Source organism: Gossypium arboreum, chromosome 11 (assembly GCF_025698485.1).
Source record: "Gossypium arboreum isolate Shixiya-1 chromosome 11, ASM2569848v2, whole genome shotgun sequence".
In the NCBI taxonomy this organism is placed as follows: Eukaryota; Viridiplantae; Streptophyta; class Magnoliopsida; order Malvales; family Malvaceae; genus Gossypium; species Gossypium arboreum.
The window spans coordinates 84,800,457-84,820,342 of NC_069080.1; the positions used below are offsets into that span (position 1 = coordinate 84,800,457).

The following is a 19,886-nucleotide window of genomic DNA, read 5'->3' on the forward strand; positions in this document are numbered from 1 at the left end:
CACAAGTACTATTATATATCACATTAAGCATTAATTATTTTGCAACATGGATTCTATAGCATGGCCGAATACTCATGCACATACACATATAACAACAAGAACTCAATGGCACAAAAATCTCCTTTTATTAAACATTCATCTCACTTCTCTTCATGCTTCGTCATAACAACATTAAAATACCAACCAAGAAAGACAACCTCCATGGCCGAACTTCATCTCCATCAAATAGCAAAGAAATTTAAGCCATGGGCTAGGTAGGTTTCAAACTAACAACTAAAACATGCATGAATCTTAAGGAATGACATCAAACATACCTCAATCTAGTTGCAAGTATGGCCAAGCTTCTCCAAACCCCCCCTCTCCCTCACTCACGGTAATACAAAAATTTGAGAAAGGATGAGCACTTTTTTTTTTTCTTGTTCAATTCACGGCAAATGGGGTGGGGGCATCCATGTTCATCATTTTTTTTTTCAATTCTTTAATGCTAGCTTTTATTTTATGGCTTCCTAGATACACCACTAACCTAACATGTTGGAAACATGTTCCCTTTGCCCATAATCTTGTCATGGCCAGCCACTATCCTTAGAAAATGGACTATTTGACATTCAACTCCATCTATTTTACTTCATTCTTTTACTAACCTCTTAAAATTAGCCACATATATTTAAATCCTTTCACATGAGTCCTTTTTCTTTCAATTCAAGTTCAATTTAACTAAATCAAAGAATTAAAAATTCACACATGCATTTTCACATATATTTGGCATGGAATAAGGTATTTAAATGTTTTTGTGACCCAGTTTTGTGGTCCCGAAACCACTTCCCGACTAGGGTTAAATTAGGGATGTCACACTAGGGGTAGGCGAAAGATGGATAACTTTTGGCTTAAAACCCTAGACTTAATATCAATCGAACCTTCGAAATTTTTACCTTTGATACGACAACTTGACTTTCATATGCTCTTTTGTACATCTCTTTTAAATACATGTGCTCTTTTTTTTTAAAAAAAATAACACGAGCACTTACTTTGGGTATTGCAATTCTCGAGCATTTGATACTTCTTTTCAACTCCCCCAAACTTATTTTTGAAGAACATTTTGAATAGTACTGGGTCTAGTGTTTAGGACAATTTTAAGATCATTAAGCGAAATGTAATGGCTAAATATTGCAAGGGTCGAAATAAAATTAGGCTATATAGTCTCAAAGTTGGGTTTCAAAGGATAAAATTTACCATGGTGGGGTTGAAAGGCTCAAACGGTGCAAAAAATAGTTGCCTAAATCATTTCCAACGTTCCATGCTCCCTAGGATTTCGCCTCAAGAAACTACTAAGTCAATTCTAAAGACTTAAACTTTCATGCATACCTAACTTTCCTAAAGAACTAAAAATTTTATGGTACGAATTTGCATGCTTTATTAAAAATACATTCATGTCATTATTAAGCTCACATAATAATTTATTAAAATAATAGAACTTTATTCATACTCAAGTTTAGCATACTTAACAAAATTCAAATTTTTGAACAAAATATATCCTAATCATAATTAAAAGAAAAATTTTATTCTGAGTGGAAATTTCGGTCCCCCCAACTTAAAATGAACAATGTCCTTATTGTTTAAAGTGAATAAATACTATACACCAGGTAGGATTCCAGAAAAGAGGAGGTGAGTCAATTTGACTGCTTAAGTACCAAGCTCTCTTTGAATCCAATCCTAGACATATATATATCTATTGCCACACTTTATATTTTGTGACTTGTTCATATTTACTCAGAATTTCCATTTCTTGTTTTGTTATGCAAGAATAAAAATTCCTAATTAAACTTAATCCTAGAAATAATCTATGAACAAAAATAAAGTAAAGTTAAGATCCCTCCCTTTTATTTATTTGCACATCCTTTCGAATTGGACTCATCTTTTGCTCCATCATTATTGCCTTTTCATGAATCGATTCGCTCCTTCTTTGATAATGGACTCTATGGTTCAAATATGAAATTTGGGAACTCAGGCACAAAAATAAACGGGTCATTGTATATTTTCTTAAAAGCACTTCTCATCGAGTCATCCCTTATTTTTGAGTATCTCCAATTGGCTTGTTGCTGCCATTGCATATGTTGCATTAAGTCGTCAATTTTGATAGCTCATCTTGAAGGTCTGGGCTAGGCAGTTGACTCTAAATATTGAAGTTTCAGCATTAGGTTCAGCTTCTGGCTCCATTGATTCTACTTTATCAAGAACTTCAAATGATTGCATCGTGGGATCGTCTTCTTCATCAGGGTTCTCAGGTTCCTCACTTCTTTCAACTTGTTGCTATAGAACTGAGTCTCCAGCTACTTGGTAGAGGTCCCAATCTGTGATTGTACCTTGGCTATACCCTGTCTTGCATTTACAAGAATTTCAGCTTTCAAGCATAGCATTGTTATTGTAAACGGGAAGTGAGTAGGGCTAGAGCGTTTAACGACACAATTCCATATTTCCCTCAAGATGATCTTTCCCACATCAATGGTCTTACCAGTTAGGATCGAGTAGAATAAGACCATTCACTCTAACGAGATTGTAGTCCCATGTGAGCTAGGCATAAGGCTGAATTGGATGAAGTAAAACCATACCTTCGTGAGTGGTGTCAAATATTCTCTTTGACAATTGTGGATTCCTTGTTTTGACACAATCCACATAGAACCCTAAACTATCAGTTCCTCGAGAATTTCTTGCAAATTCTCAGGCTTGATATTGCTCATTAATGTGGAATATTCATCGTTTTCGAAATCAGGTAATTCAAAGAACTAATTAATAGCATTTGAATTTATTTGTACCTTGATTACGAGAACTGGAACTTCTGTCATCTCGCTTGAAGTTAAATTCTCATAGAACTTACGAACTAGCTCCTTGTCCACACTAAGACTCTTTTCACAAAACAGTTCCCAATTGAAGGTTTCAACAATGTGATGAATACGTGCCATAAAGTCTTTGTAGTTGCTTTCCTTTAATGTAAAACCTTTCTCTAGATGCATCTGTTGATTTTTGAAGATACTTTCGTATCTCACTTTGGCTTCTTCACAGTGGAACTTATTTTGTGTTTCATCAATTTGAATGGAAGCATGAGTTCTCTTGTGAGACATGTTTAACCTAATCATAAGATGGAAAAATTATTTTCTCAAAAATTTAATAAAAATTATTAATAATTCAATGAATTGAAAAATTAACTAATTGAAAAAAATTAAAAATTAAGAGAAAATTAGGTCTTACCACCTTTTTTTTTGTAAAAATATAAGAACTCCTAAAAATAATAATAATTATTATTAAGAAAAAGATGGCAATTTAAAAGAAGGGTTGGAAGGCTTGGCTAAAGGGCTTGGTGTGCAAGGTGGCTAAGTGCTTGGATAGATGGTGCGTGTGGGAGCAGCAATGCAGCAAGAGCTTTTGACAGTAGGCCTGGAGCAGTAGGTAGGCGTGCGTGGATGGAAGCCTGGTGCAGGACTCGACCTAGACAAGCTGCTGGGTAGGGGCAGTAGGTGCGCACGGATGAGCGTTTGGCGTGAGCTGAGGTCGTAGCAATAGGCGCGCAATGGAGTTAGACGTGCGGCGGTCTATCTGGGCGTGTGCTGGTCAGTCAGCTGGGCTAGGCTTGCGACACTTAGGGGTTTGGTGTTTTGGGTTTTGAAGATGAATGAATGGAGGGAGAAAGGTTGATGGTATTTATAGATGGAAAAATAAGATTTGTAGTAGAATTCTTAGAACATTGAAAAAAAAAATCCTAAGTTCTAATTCTACTCAAAGTTTAACAATAATTAATAATTAAATATATGTATATGAAATTATCAATTGCAATTAATTTATTAAGATAACCATAAAATATAATTAAAATACAATTAATCCTAATTACGAGCTAAGTTGATAAAATTAATATATAAATTATAATAAATATAATTATATATTAAGGTTTATAAAATTAATAAATAATATTAAAAATATTTATTCTAGATTTTTTGAAAATTATTTATAAGGAGAAACACCTAGTTTTTATTATTTACAAAAAGAGCAATCAAATTTAAAAATAATTCAATTAAGTCCTAGACTTAATGAAAATTTAAAATTGAGTTGCAAATTAAAACATGGATCAAAATTGATCCTTTTATTTGAAAAACTGAAAAATTATTTTTCCATTTAGGGAATAATTTCTTAGGAAATTATGTCAAAATAAATTCCCAAGAAAGATTGGAGGGGTCACAAGCGGTCCCGCTTAAGTTCCAACCTCCTAGACAGAATTTATTCAAACATTCTATACCCAAAAATATACCCTAAATCTTTTTTTCAAAAATAAAAATGAGAAATTAAGTATCCGATAAAATGAATGATATTTTATCCCGTTCAATTTTATCTCCCCAATAATGTTTTAGACGCTGAGCATTAACTCAGAAATTACCTCCCTTACCTTGGAGTTAAACAACTCCATATGGATAGACTTGATGAATCGTAAATGGACCGGACCAACGTGATTTTAACTTACCTGGAAAGAACCTTAATCTGGAATTGAACAACAAGACTTGCTGACCTACTTCAAATTCTCGAACTCAAATGTCTTTCTTTAAGTAATTTGGCATTTTCATATGAGAACATTCGGAACTCTTCTAACTCATTAAGTTGGAACATCTATTTCTCTTTCGCGAGCTTAGGATCCAAATTAAGTTGTTGAAGAGCCCAGTAAGTTTTGTCCTCTAACTCCAAGGGTAGATGACATGCTTTCCCAAAGACCAACCTGTAAGGTGATATCCCTAAAGGTGTCTTGTATGTTGTTTTGTAAGCCCACAAAGCATCATCCTGCCTTTTGGACCAATCTCGTCGGTTTGGGCAAACTACCTTCTCAAGTATGCCTTTGATCTTCTTATTTGCCAGCTCAGCTTGCCCATTCGTCTGTGGATGGTAAGTTATTGCAACCTTGTGTTTCACTCCGTGCTTGTCTAATAGCCATTTTAACCATTTGTTCACAAAGTAGGACCCTTTATCACTAATGATAGCTCTTGGGGTTCCAAACCTTATGACCACGTGTTTCTGCAAGAACTTCATTACAATCTTCGCATCGTTTGTTGGATAAGCTTCAGCGTCGACCCACTTGGACACATAGTCTACTGCTACCAATATATACTTGTGACCAAAAGACAGAGGGAAAGGACCAAGAAAGTCAATACCCCATACATTAAACAATTCTACCTCAATGATGTTTGTTTGAGGCATCTCATTTCTGTTGGTGACATTTCCGACCCTTTGACATCGGTCACAGCTCTTTACGTACGCATATGCATCTTTGAATAGTGTTGGCCAAAAGAATCCGACTTGCAATACTTTGGCCGCCATACGAGTACCTCCGAAGTGTCCCCCACTCGGAGCTGAGTGACAATGGTATAAAATCTTTTTTACTTCATCTTCTGCCACGCATCTCCTAATCATATGATCTGCACACTTTTTAAACAAATATGGCTCTTCCTAGAAATAGTACTTCACATCGTGAAGAAACTTTCTCCTTTGTTGATACATCTTATCAATTGGCATCAAACCACAAGCTAAATAGTTAGCAATATCAGTAAACCAAAGGGTATTATGGACATGACTTACCTCCAGTATGTGTTCACCTGGAAACGTTTCCTGAGTTGGTATAATAGGAGAATTCCTTCTTGCGACTCCAATTTGGACAAGTGATCTGCTACTTGGTTTTCTACTTCCTTTCGATCTTGAATTTCTAGATAGAACTCTTGAAGTAGAAGCACCCACCGAATCAGTCTCGGCTTAGCATCTTTCTTAGCAAGTAAGTACTTAATTGCCAAGTGGTCCATATAGACAGTCACTTTGGTACCTACAAGATAAGATCGAAACTTGTCAAAAGAAAATACAATAGCAAGTAACACTTTTTCTGTTACCATATAGTTCAGTTGAGCTCCTGTAAGAATCCTGCTTGCATAGTAGATGGGATGAACAACTTTGTTCCTTCGCTGGCCCATAACAGCTCTTATCGCGAAGTCGTTTGCGTCACACATCAATTCAAATGGCAACTTCCAGTTTGGGATGACGATTATGGGTGCCATAACTAATCAAATCTTCAAATCCTTGAAAGCTCTTAAACATTCATCATCGAACTTAAACGTTGTGTCCTTCTACAATAATTTATATAAGGGTTTAGCAATTTTGGATAAGTCCTTGATAAATCTTCGATAGAAACTGGAGTGGCCAAAAAAGCTCCTAACACCCTTTACAGATACTGGTGGTGGAAGCTTCTCAATAATGTCTACCTTCGCTTTATCTACCTTAATCCCATGTCTCGTTATTCGATGCCCTAGAACAATTTTTTCTCGTACCCTGAAATGGCACTTCTACTAGTTGAGTACGAGGTTTGTTTCTTCGCATCGCCTTAGTACCTTAGCTAGATTGGCTAAGTAATCATTGTAAGTATCTCATAATACTGAAAAGTCATCCATAAAAACTTCCAAGTACTTCTCAACCATGTCAGTAAAAATAGGCATCATACATCTTTGAAATGTAGCAGGTGCATTACATAAACCAAATGGCATGAGTCTAAATGCAAATGTACCATACGAACAGCTAAAAGTCGTCTTGTGTTGATCTTCCGATGCTACTGTAATCTGATTATACCCTGAGTATCCATCAAGAAAATAGTAATAGTCTTGCCCGTGAGTCTATCTAGCATCTGGTCCAAGAATGGCAAAGGAAAGTGAACTTTCTTAGTCGCCTTGTTCAGTTTCCGGTAGTCAATGCAAATCTTCCATCCCTAACTGTTCTAGTTGGTATCAACTTGTTATTCTCGTTCTCTACAACTGTGATACCTCCCTTCTTTGGCACGCACTGGACCAGACTTACCCACGAACTATTTGATATGGGGTTCAGTCTTTTATGATAATCTCCTTTTTCACCACATATTTTATGATGGGTTTGTGACAGCCCTAAAGTGACCCTAGTCGGAAAGCGGTTTCAGGACCGCTAAACCGAGTCACCAAATTATTTGAATGTGATATTTATTGTCTAAAATATGTGAATATGAATGTGCGAAAATTTTTAAGCTTTGATTTAGTTAATTGCATGTGAATGGAGTACATAGGACTTATGTGAGAAAATTTAGAAATGTGCTAGGCAAATGTAAAATGGCCTAATAATGCATGTTATAGAAATGGTGGGTTTGCATGTCAAATTGCCCAATATTTGAGCAAATGGCCGGCCATGCTATGAGTGGAAACATGTCACAAACATGTTATGTAGTGATGTATGTTAGGAACAATAAAATAATGAGTATGGGTAATAAAGAAATGGAAAAAGGAAAAGAATGGTGAGATTGTTTCTCCCCCTCCCCATTGCCGTGAATGTAAGAAAGAAAACAAAAAAAAAGTGTCCATCTTTTTCTCATTTCTCTTGGCTGAATGTTCTAAGGAAGAAAGAAAAACAAGTTGTATTCTTTGGTTCTTCTTGGCCTAATTGAAAGGAAGAAGAAGGGAGTGAAGCAATCGGTCATCTTAGGTCACTATTAAGCTCAAGAGCAAAGGGGAACTAAATCTGATAAAGGGAAGGAAAAAGTGGCCGAATAGCCATCGAAATCGTTCGACAACATCCGAGGTAAGTTTTCGAGCAATGAGACTTAGTTTATGATTTGACTAAGTCATAATGTATGAGCATAACAAATATACAGTGCTATGATGATTTTTACTTGAATTATATGTTGAGTTAATTAGTCTATACGTATGACGGGTAGCCGTATGTGCATAGAGATCGTGTTATAAAGCAAACTAAACCATGCTGTTTGTATGTGGCTAGTGAGCCAAAATGGGAATGCTTAATACGTTACTTGTGTTTGAATTCTAATTATGAAAATGAAATTAGATGTGTCATGATTTATTGATATGTGCATGAATGTTTGGATGATAACCGGCTAAGTCCCAAGAGCATTTTAGCTAGTGGCTAATTAGGGCTAAGTCCCGAAGGCATTCGTATGAGCTACTATATCGGGCTAAGTCCCAAGGCGTTTGTCGAGCTATTATATCCGGGCTAAGTCCCGAAGGCATTTGTGCGAGTTATTATACCGGGCTAAGTCCCGAAGGCATTTGAGCTAGTGGCTATATCCGGCTAAACCCCAAAGGTACTTGGTTTGAGAACGAGTGATCTTGCTGTAATAAGTTAGATTGATACGCTCGTAAAACCCAACGATGAGGTACGTTTCGCATATGCATTGGGGTCGTGATTCCGTTTAAATAATATTTTCGAAGAAATTAATGAGCTTCAGGCCTTGGCTAAGTTGATCTTTTGTGTATGAATATAAGGGTCGGTAATGTGAAGTAAGTATGATATTGAGAATTTGTGCATATGAGATTATCCGTTTAGCCATATGAATGCTATATTTTGGTTGTGTCTAATTTCATGGCTCAAACTTACTAAGCATTAAATGCTTACTCCGTTTCTTTGATTCTCTATTTTATAGATTTTGGTTCGTCAGCTATCGGACTCGGGATTTTTGAAGTCGAAGTCGCCCACACTATCAAAGCTCCTTTTGGTATATTTTTGGTTGAACTTTGAAATGGCATGTATAGGACTACCCTTTTGTTGTAGGTCATGTACCTTTCGGTTTTGTGTAAATTTGGATAGCCATGCGAAAATGGCTTAAGTATACTTTGATCATAGCATTATAATCGTTTTGTATGTTGTCCGTCGAGAGGTATGGAAATGTTGGTAATGGTTAGTCATGGGAATAGTTATTCATGATCACTTTTGGTATATGTATGACAAACTCTAGTTGATTCATGGAGGATCATGGAATAGGTAAAGTTTACCTTAAAAATAGATCTTTGGCAAAGCAGTGATGTGGATGTAAAAATCTCTAAAAATAGTAGGAATGGAATTAAATAGCGAATAAATTATGTAATCGAACCTTGATGAATCTATTTTCATAGGAAAGTAACGTAAACGCTCATATGAACAGTATATTATGAGTTGTTAAAGTTTTCGTGAGACAGGTCGAACGGTTTGGATCCCCGATCGACTTTGGAAATTCATTATAAATTAACTAGAGACATTTAGAAGTCATGCCATATATGTATAGATTCCTTTTGAGTTTCTATAGAAACAAACGGCATCGATATTGAAGCCCATGCAGGGAGATATCCAAATCGTAATGCATGAAGGTCGGTGTAGTCGCACCGTAACAGGGAGACTTTAACTAATAAACTGTACTAATTGGCCTGACCAAAATTCTAGAAAAAATCGTAGATGGACATATGAGTCTAGTTTCAGGGAAAAATTATGAAACTGATTTTGAGTTTTGGAACTCAAGATATGATTTTTAAAGTGACAAAGTGACACGCTTAGCCAACCGCCTAGAAATTTTAAAATGGACTGTGAAAGCGAGTGATTTAAGTCTGCAAACCCCTCGTGTCCGACTCCGGCAACGGTCTCGGGTACGGGGTGTTACAGGGTTTCAGTCTTTGTTGTCCATCAATCGTTTCTATTTTTCCATCTTCCAGGATAATCTTTTGCATGCATACAGATGGACTAAACCATGAATATCGACTATGGTCCATCTGATAGCCTTCTTGAATTATTTCAAGACTAAGATAAGTTTCTCTTCTTGCTCAATAGTCAATTTTGCTGAAACAATGACAAGCATAGTAGAAGTATTGCCTAAATAAATGTATTTTAAATGTGAAGGTAATACCTTGAGTTCTAATTTAAGTGGTTCCCAGATTGACGCTTTTCGTTGGGCGTACTCCCTCTTTTCTAACTCCAAAGATTCAAAATGAGATTGCGCATTAAATCCCCTTTGATTAGCCTGCAGCCAAGCTAAGTACTCATCCTCCTCTTCATCATTTGGAGGGTCTGATGTCAAAATTCTTTCTAATGGGTCCTCAACAGAGTTGAGTTCCTTTTCCACTATTAAATCCTCTAATTCGGATACTGCACAACAATCATCAACCTTGTCAGGAAATCGCATAGACTTAAAAACATTAGATGTTACCTGATCATCCTGAACACGTATCGTAAGCTCGCCCTTTTGCACATCAATAAGGGTCCTTTCGGTTGTTAAGAACGGTCTTTCTAGGATAATTGGTACTTCTTTGTCTGCTTCAAAATCTAGAATCACAAAGTTAGCAGGAAAGATGAATTTATCTACACGTACCAATACATCCTCAATTTTTCCTTCTGGATGTGCTAAGGATTGATTTGCTAGTTGAAGTGTAACCGTAGTAGGTCTAACTTCACCTATCTCCAACTTTCTAAATATTGACATAGGCATTTGGTTTATACTTGCACCCAAGTCACATAGTTCCTTACCATAATATGTTGCTCCAATGTTGCAAGGTATGGTAAAACATCCAAGGTCCTTCAGCTTTAGGGGTAGTTTGTCTTGAAGATATGCGCTGCATTCTTTTGTCAGAGCTACTGTCTCAAATTCTCCAAGTCTTCGTTTCTTGGACAGGATATCTTTCATAAACTTGACGTAGTTTGGCATTTGTTCAAGTGCTTCTACCAACGGGATGTTAATATGAAGTTGTTTGAGTACATCAAGGAACTTCTTGAATTGAATTTCCTATTTCGCTTCTAAAGTCTTTGAGGGTAGGGTGGTGAAGGTTTCATTATTGGAACTGGTACTGGTACTGGTACTGGTTGATTTGTCTTTGGTGGCAATTTTGCATCTAACGCAGTTGTTAGTTGATCAGAATTAGGTGGTTCTGAGTTTACCTTATTAGATTTTATAGGTTCTGGTTCTGGTGAAACTAGAATTTCAACACTTGGTTGAACTTCCTCTGAGTCTTGAGTGTCAGCTGGCTCCTTTTCAACTTCGATGGTGTTGGGCTTTACTATCTTTCCGCTCCTCAACATTAACACTTTGCAATGTTCCTTCCCTGGATTTCTTGACTCCTCCATATCACTAGGTAAAGCACCTTGTGGTCGATTTCTGAGTTTAGTTGCAAGCTGGCCCATTTGGTTCTCCAAGTTCTTCAATGTAGCTGCTTGGCTTTGAATTAAGGCATCATTCTTTTCCATGTAAGCTTTCAGTAGATTTTCTAAGCTATTGGATGATTCAGCTTGAACTGGTATCTGAACTTGTTGGGAAAAACTAGGCGGCTGGGTCGGTCTAGATTGGGCGTAGTTGTTACTGGTTCCAGCCCCTTGGTTATTGCAGGAAAAATTCAGGTGGTTTCACCACGATAGGTTATAGAAGTTGGATTGCATTCATTTCCCTCCTCAATTTTGGTTCTGGTTACCCATGTAATATACGGATTCGAGGTTAGATGGACATTCTTTGAACAAATGTCCTTCCCCATAATAAACATAGGCTATACTCTCAAATTGGTGAGGTGGTTGGGCTGCAAAACTATTAGACCCATTAGTGGTAAGATTCTTAAGCATTGAGGATATTGAAGATACCTGAGATGCGAGTGAAGTGACAGCGTCCACTTCATGTATTCTAGCGACTCATCTTCCTAACGCGACTCGATTGGTTGGCCATTGATAATTATTACTGACGATCCTCTCGATGATTTTGTAAGCCTCATTGTAAGACTTAGAAAGAAGAGCACCATTAGCGAAGGTGTCCACTACTATCCTCGTGTGAGCGTTGAGACCATTATAAAATGTCTCAAGTTGGATGCAATGTGGGATTCCGTGATGAGGGCATTTCTATAACAATTCTTTGTATCGTTCCCATGCCTCATACAAAGACTCATCATCCCTTTGTTGGAAGGCAGTGATCTCATTCCTCAACTTAGGGTTCTTGCTTGGTGGAAAATACTTCATGAGGAATCTTTCGGCTAACTCTTGCCATGTGAAAATTGAGTTTGGTGGCAATGAGTTCAACCAGGCTCGAGCTCGTCCCTTAGTGAGTATGGGAACAGCTTCAATCTTAATGCATCTTCAGGTACTCTGGGTAATTTGAAAGAGCCGCTCACCTCCATAAACAGTCTTAAATGAAGATGAGGATCTTCGGTAGGCATTCCACTAAATTGGCCTACTGTTTGAAGCATCTGGAACATGACTGGCTTCAGTTCAATTGTTGTGCCTCAATTTCGGGTCTCCTAAAACCCAGATTAAGATCATTAAACATTGCACAACATATTGTCTTAAGGCTCTATCCCTATCATCAGCAATAAGGATAGGATTTTGAGCAAGGTTTGCTCCATTTCCTTGATTCATATTCATTCCTTCAGTCCTTCTCTGGTTCGCTTCTCTTCTTCGCTGTCGAAAGGTTCGGTCTATCTCAGGGTCTATAGTGAGTAAGTCAATAATCTGGTCAATACTCATAAACACTTGTAATTATCACAGAAAAATTAAGTAAGTAAAAATTTAAATAGGAAAATAAACCAAAATGTAAAACTAACAAATTCACAAATAATGGCTTTTTTAAAACAGTCTCCGGCAACGGCGCCAAAAACTTGGAACGACGGAAAATGTGCAAGTGTACAAATTGCAACAAGTAATAAAGTGACAAGTAAATGTCGAGTTATCGTACCTACAGGGACTGTAAAAAGAATTATTTTTGAAATTAATTGTAAAACACTTTGGCGAGGTAAAAATAATTTGGTTTTAAAAGATGGTCAAAAACTATTTAAAAACTAAGTAAATAACTAAAATAAAACAAAGGAGTTCTAATGCACGATTTAAATAAGATTTAATCAAGATAACATACTTGTTTTGGATTAATTACATTTCTTTAACTTGGAATTATTAAACTTATGTTTATATTGCTACGAATAATTTCACGGTAACTCGGTAATTTGCTAACTACTGCTCATACATACTTATTAAATTAATCAATCTCTTGAACATTTTTCAATGTCAATCCAAGCGGTTAATTAATTTTCACAAGCATATAAAAGATTAAGTGAGGTAACAGGTTATTTCTACCTTGAAACAGTTTAATCACAAAAATCTTGCAAGTTATGCAAGGCATATGTATCGCCGAATACAATGCTAATTTAAACTTCAGCTACCTTAAAAGAATAAACATGCACTGATTAAGCATTGTGTCTATTAATTATAATTTCAATATGATTTAATAATTAATTCATTAGTTATTTAAAAATTATATTGCAAAAATAACTTAGGCATGATTTTACTTAACCAAGCAATTTACCGAGTCCTATAACAGCATAAACATCATTTTAACAATTCAAGTAGGCAGAATATAATCAACCCAACAAAAAATTAATTTAAGCTAAATTGATTAAGATAACCATTTCAATAGCATAAATATTCATGAACATGTTCGTCAAAATAACAACAAAAATTAAAGAGATAGGGAACAAGAAGCAAATCCGGTGTTTCTCCGTGGCTTAACTAGTTGCTCCGTTCATCGTTCTTCGTTGCCCTCGGCTATCAGGGTAGCTTATGAACACCTAATTTCTGCTCCAAAATGGCTGATGAGAGCCTCTTTCCAAAGAGAAAAAACGACACTTGAGCAAAAAGGGAAATGGGATGGAAAAAAAATAGAGAGAAAAGTGAGAGAGGAGAAGAGAGAATAAAAGAATGTTGTGGCATTGAGGGATGGTTTGAATGATCAGCAAGAGGTGGTTTTATAGCTGATTGTGGTTGCTAAAAATAGAAAATTCCAGCAGCCAAAGAGCCCCCCCTATGGCCAGCCATCTACTTGGCAAAAGTTGAGATTTTCAACTTTGCTAAAAATTGCCTGGGGCAAATCTACAAAGCCACAATTAAAGGTGGGGTTTGGATGCAATTTGGAAGTCTTTCAAGGGCTTTTTGCAATCATATTTAATCATCTAAAATTCTGATTTGGGTCAGCATATCGAGGTTCTAGGCTGCCCAATTAGTGGCTGGTTCGGTTCACTCAATTTGGTTCAACCAGTGCGGTTCAACTAGAGCCTTTCTCCATAATTAATTAAAAATAATTTATTTAACCCAAATTAAATAGGGAATAAAATAAAATTAATTAAATTATGAATTAATACACATTTCAAGACCGTCTTAGGCTGGAAATTAATGTGCCTCGATACTTCAAATTGCTTCTCAGTTTTGTGCTTTTAGCAGTGTCAGCCGAGCCAATTTTCGCCCTTTGCGCAAATCTGTCGAGAATAGTCAAAATTAATCAAAATTAAGTATAAAATTAACTAAAATTCACCGTGTTCATATTTTTAACACAATTTAATTATTTTACAATATTTACTTATTTTTTGACAAGAATTTAACTGGATTTGCGCGAATTTAAGTAAAAATGGGTATGATAAAGCATATAAATTTTTGTGTTTCCACTCTCACGCAAGGGACAGCACCATCTGACTCTAGATTGGCTACGAGTAGCCATCATGGAGAGGCTAGACAAGCCTTTTATTAGATGATGAATGATTGGTTCAGTTAGTACATTAGAACTAATCCTGCATTTCAACAACCCCAACCCTGGTTAATCCTCTACAAGTCCCTGCTATGCTACAAGTTAATTCGAATCAGTTGAATAAGCCTCCAGTCGATAAAATAAGAAAATATGAGGCCGAAGAGTTTCGAGCTACCACTAGTGATGATGCTGAGAGAGCTGAGTTCTGGTTAGAAAATACAATACAAGTATTCAATGAATTGTCATTGAATCTCGATGAATGCATAAAATATGCTGTTTCACTTCTGAGAGATATGAACTATCATTGGTGGAAGACTTTGATATCAGTAGTTTTGAGGGAACGAGGCAAGTTGAATTCCAAAAGAAATATATCAGTTAGAGATTTATCGACCAAAAATGTAAAGAGTTTTTTGAGCTTAAACAAGGCCGTATGTCAGTTACAGAATACGAGCGAGAATTTGTGAGATTGAGTCAGCATGCTAGAGAATGTGTTCCGACTGAAGCTATAATGTGCAAGAGATTCAAGGATGGCTTGAATAAGGATATCCGTTTGTTAGTCGGGATTCTTGAGATCAAAGAATTCGTTGTACTTGTTGAAAAAGCATGTAAAGCCGAAGAACTTGGAAAAGAGAAAAGAAAACTGATTCAGAAGATAGAGAAGTGTGAAAGAGGTCATCGAGCAAGCCATTTCAGTCTATGTCAAAGAAGTTGAGATGATTATAGCCGTTCAAAGGCTAATATGAGACATTCGAGTAGAGATCGTGCTAGATCGCATTCGAGTTACAGAGCTCTAGCTACATCTGTTGCTAGTGTTGGAAATGTTCGATCTGATCGCCCTGAGTGCAAACACTGTGGTAAAAGACATCCTGCAAATTATTGATTGTATAATTGGGCTTGTTCCAAATATGGATCGTTAGACCATTTCATCCGCGATTGCCCTGAATCTGTCGAGCAAGAGATTGTGCAAGATCCGAGGCCAAGTGGCAATGCATCTCGAGGTAGACCTCCTAGAAATCTGAGTAATATAAGTGGTAGTCAAAGAAGGAATAAAGACACTGCTGTCCGATCTGAGGTTACAACACTCGCCAGAGCTTATTCCATTCGAGCTCGTGAGGAAGCTTCGTCTTCAGATGTTATAACTGGTACTTTCACACTTTATGATACTTCTGTGATTGCTTTGATAGATTCTGGAAACACATTCATATATATGCATGAATTTAGTATCCAGTAAAAATTTTCCTGTAGAGTCTACTGATTTTGTGATTAGAGTATCGAACCCCCTAGGCAAATGTGTTTCGGTTTATAAAGTTTGCAAGAATTGTTCGTTAATGTTTCGAGACATTTTTTTTCGGCCGATTTTATGTTATTACCTTTTGATGAGTTTAATATAATTCTGATTGGTTAACATTGCATGATGTTGTTGTGAATTGCAAACGAAAAACTATTGATTTGAGATGTAAGTATGATGAAATAGTTCAAACTAAATCCAGTTATTTAAATGGGTTACCGGCTGTGATTTCGTCAATAAAAGCTTTGAGTATTGTGAGAAAAGGTTGTGAAGCCTATTTTTCCTATGTGATTGATTTGAAAATGTCAGAAAAGAAAGTTGAATCAATATTTGTTGTCTATGAATTTCCTGATGTGTTTCCTGAGGAACTTCTAGGATTACCTCTGATCCGAGAAGTTGAATTCGACATTGAATTAGTACTTGGAACTACTCCAATTTCGATAGCTCCATATAGAATGGCTCGACCGAACTAAAAGAATTAAATTCTCAGTTGCAAGAGTTAATCGATAGAGGATTTGCCAAGTTTCTCACCTTGGGGTGCACCAGTTCTGTTTGTGAAAAAGAAAGATGGCACAATGAGAATGTACATAGATTATCGTCAATTGAACAAAGTGACTATTAAGAATAAATACCTTTTGCCCTGAATTGATAATTTGTTTGACAATTAAAAGGAGCTACTGTATTTTCGAAGATAGATTTGATATTAGGCAATTATCAGTGTCGAGTGAAGACTCAGATATTCTAAAAACTGCATTCGGAACGAGGTACGACCACTATGAGTTCTTAGTTATGATTAACTAATGCACCTACTATCTTTATGGATTTGATGAACAAAATTTTCAAACCCTATTTAGATCGATTTGTTGTTGTATTTATTGATGACATATTGATTTATTCGCGTAACAAAACCAAGCATGCTGAGCATTTGAGAATAGTATTACAGACTTTACGTGATAAGCAATTGTATGCGAAGTTTAGAAAATATGAATTCTAGTTACGAGAAGTCAGTTTTTAGGCCATATTGTTAGCATCAGGTATCTAAGTTGATTCGAGTAAAATTTCAGCTATTTTGGATTGGAAGCCTCCAAGGAATGTCTCCGAAGTCTGCAGTTTTCTGGGACTTATCGGTTATTATAAACGGTTCGTTAAAGGCTTTTCTATGATTGCAACTCCATTAACGAAACTGCTTCAAAAAGATGTGAAATTTGAATGGTCTAAAAAGTGTCAGAAAAGCTTTGATTAGTTGAAAGCCCTATTGACTGAAGCTCTGATATTAGTATAGACCGAATCGGTTAAAGAATTTGTGATCTATAGTAATGCTTCGTTGAATGGTCTAGGATGTGTTTTGATGCAGGAAGGCAAAGTCATTGCTGATGCTTCAAGATAGTTAAAGCCGCACAAAAAGAACTATCCGACGCACGACCTTGAGTTAGCTGTGATTGTGTTTACTTTGAAGATTTGGCGCCACTATCTATTCAGTGAGAAATTTCAATTTATTCTGATCATAAGAGTTTGAAATATCTGATGACTCAGAAAGATTTGAATCTGCGACAGAGAAGATGGTTAGAACTGTTAAAAGACTATGAGCTTGTTATTGATTATCATCCGAGAAAAGCAAATGTTGTTGCTAATGCTTTAAGTCAAAAATCACTATTTGCTCTGCGTGTGATGAATGCTCATTTGGTTGTGTCTGATGATGGTTCAATTTTAGCCGAATTGAAAGTGAGACCGTTATTCATTCAACAGATTATCGAAACTCAGAAGATTGATAATGAGATTTTAACAAAACGAGCTCAGTATAAATTAGATTCTGATTCAGAATTCATAGTTGATAAAGATAATTGTCTGAGATTTTGAGATCGAATTTGTGTTCCGAGAAATCTAGAATAGATTCAGATGATTTTGAATGAAGCTCACAATAGTCGTTTATCTATTCATCCAGGTAGTACGAAAATGTATAATGATCTGAAAGAGCATTATTGGTGGTCTGGAATGAAAAGAGATATCTCTGCTTTTATCTCTAAATGTTTAATTTGTCAGCAAGTTAAAACTAAACATCAAGTGCCCTTTGGTTTGTTACAGCCGATTATGGTTTCGAAATAGAAATAGGATAAAGTGATAATGGATTTTGTTTTGAGTTAGCCCCATCTCCGCAAAAGAAAGATGCTATTTGGGTTATAGTTGATCGATTGACGAAATCAGCCCATTTTATTCCGTTACGATTTGATTACTCACTTGATAAATTAGCTGAGTTATACATTTTTGATATTGTGAGATTGCATGGTGTGCCATTATTTATTGTGTCAGACAGAGATCTGAAGTTCACACCGTTATTTTGGAAGAAATTGCAAAATGTTCTGGGTACGAAATTGCACTTCAGTACTACTTTTCAACAGTAGATGGATGGTCAATCCGAGGCGGATTATTCAGATACTCGAGGATTTGTTGAGATGTTGCACTCTTGAGTATAAAGGTAGGTGGGAATCGTATTTATCTTTGATTGAATTCACTTATAATAAAAGTTTTCAATCAAGCATCGAAATGGCACCATACGAAGCCTTATATGGTCGCAAATGCCGTACACCTTTGTATTGGACTGAGCTTAGTGAGAATAAGATACACGGGGTTGACTTGATAAAAGAGGCTAAACAGAAAGTAAAAGTGATCCGAGATAGTCTGAAAGTAGCTTCTGATCATCAAAAATCTTATGCAGATTTGAAACGAAAAGATATTGAATTTGAGATCGGTGACAAAGTATTTTAGAAAGTATCCCCATGGAAGAAAGTACTTCGATTCTATAGAAAAAGCAAATTGAGTCTGAGGTTTATCGAGCTATATGAGATTACGGAGCGTATCGGGCCGGTTGCTTATAGATTGTTGTTGCCACCTGAGCTAAAAAAGACTCATAATGTATTCCATGTGTCGATGCTTCGACGATATAGATCCGATCCTTCGTATGTAAAATGTAAAATGTAAAATGTAAAATGTAAAATGTAAAAAAGGACCTAATAGTGTAAAATGTAAAAGCTGTGTGCTAAACGTTAAAAGTGCCTATTTGACTTGCCTTTATAATTGTGAGGTACTTATGAGGTTATTTGACCAAAGTTATGATTTAATGACATTAGTAGACATTAGTTGATAGTATATTAATGTTTTAATGCAAGCGTAATATGGTAAAACAATTAGTAAATGAATTATAACTAAAACAAGACATGAAAAATAGGCATTATATGTTGTTGGTGCCAAAAATTTAAGAAAAAAGAAAAGAAAAAGACTTTTATTGTTTTGGCTAGTTCAAATCTTAATTAAGGTATGTTTTTGTTTCGGTTTTTGATAATTTCTACATTTTTGTAATCGTTGTTAAGTGCTCTAGCTAACCCATGCTTAAATTCATGAAACTGTTAATGATTTGATGAGATGTCATTGATGAATTTATGAGTTTTGTGATGTTAAATGTTGAATTATGAAAGCTTAGTGCTTGATATACATGTTTTGTAAAGTGATTTTGAGTAAAAATGCATATTAGGGATTAAATTATGAAAATGAGAGGTTGAGGGACTAAAATGTGAAATAAATGAAGTGTATGGACTTGTATGAGAATTATGAAAATTGGCTAAGCTTGTGTACAAGAAAATTTTGTGTCTTTTGAGATTTTGTGAATTATGGACTAAAGTGTCAAAATGTGAAAATGTGAGGGCTAGTTTGCAAAATACCCTAAATATGTGTCTATGAATTGTTTTGAATGATTTGGTGAATAAAAGGGTTAATTTTGAATACATATAGATTAAGAAAAAGGAATTCAGATTTAGACGGATGGAAGTTGAAGATTATAGAGTAAACGATCCGAGTAGACAAATTCTAAGTAGGAGGTAAGTTCATACGTAAAACATGATGTGTAAGTATATTTTGATGCTTTGATGATACATAGATTGTATATATATTTGGTTTGGATGGATATGATGATAAATCAGTTGTATTTGGCTCTAAGTGTGCAGTTCAAACTAGCTTTGGCTACTTGAGGCACTAAGTGTGCTATACCAATATAGCTTCGGTTAATTCAGATGGCACTAAGTGTGCGGAATTATTATAGCTTCGGCTAACCCTTAAGACACTAAGTGTGCGGATGGTTATAGCATGAATAATCTTTAGAAAGTTTTAAAATATCCTAAACGAGAGGTGAGAATGAAAATGAATGAATACGGGAAGGTTCAGGTACGTATAATAGTTATGTGGTAGATGGTACTATGTATATAAAGTTTATTTTGA

The 19,886-nt window shown here is 35.8% G+C and overlaps 1 non-coding gene across 1 annotated transcript; it reads left to right on the plus strand.

The window, feature by feature from the left end:
• The first annotated feature begins 11,647 nt into the window (after positions 1-11,647).
• On the plus strand, positions 11,648-11,754 carry LOC128284644 (small nucleolar RNA R71). The gene has a single exon (XR_008275066.1). It is a non-coding gene; the product is annotated as a small nucleolar RNA R71 (small nucleolar RNA).
• The last annotated feature ends 8,132 nt before the right edge of the window (positions 11,755-19,886 follow it).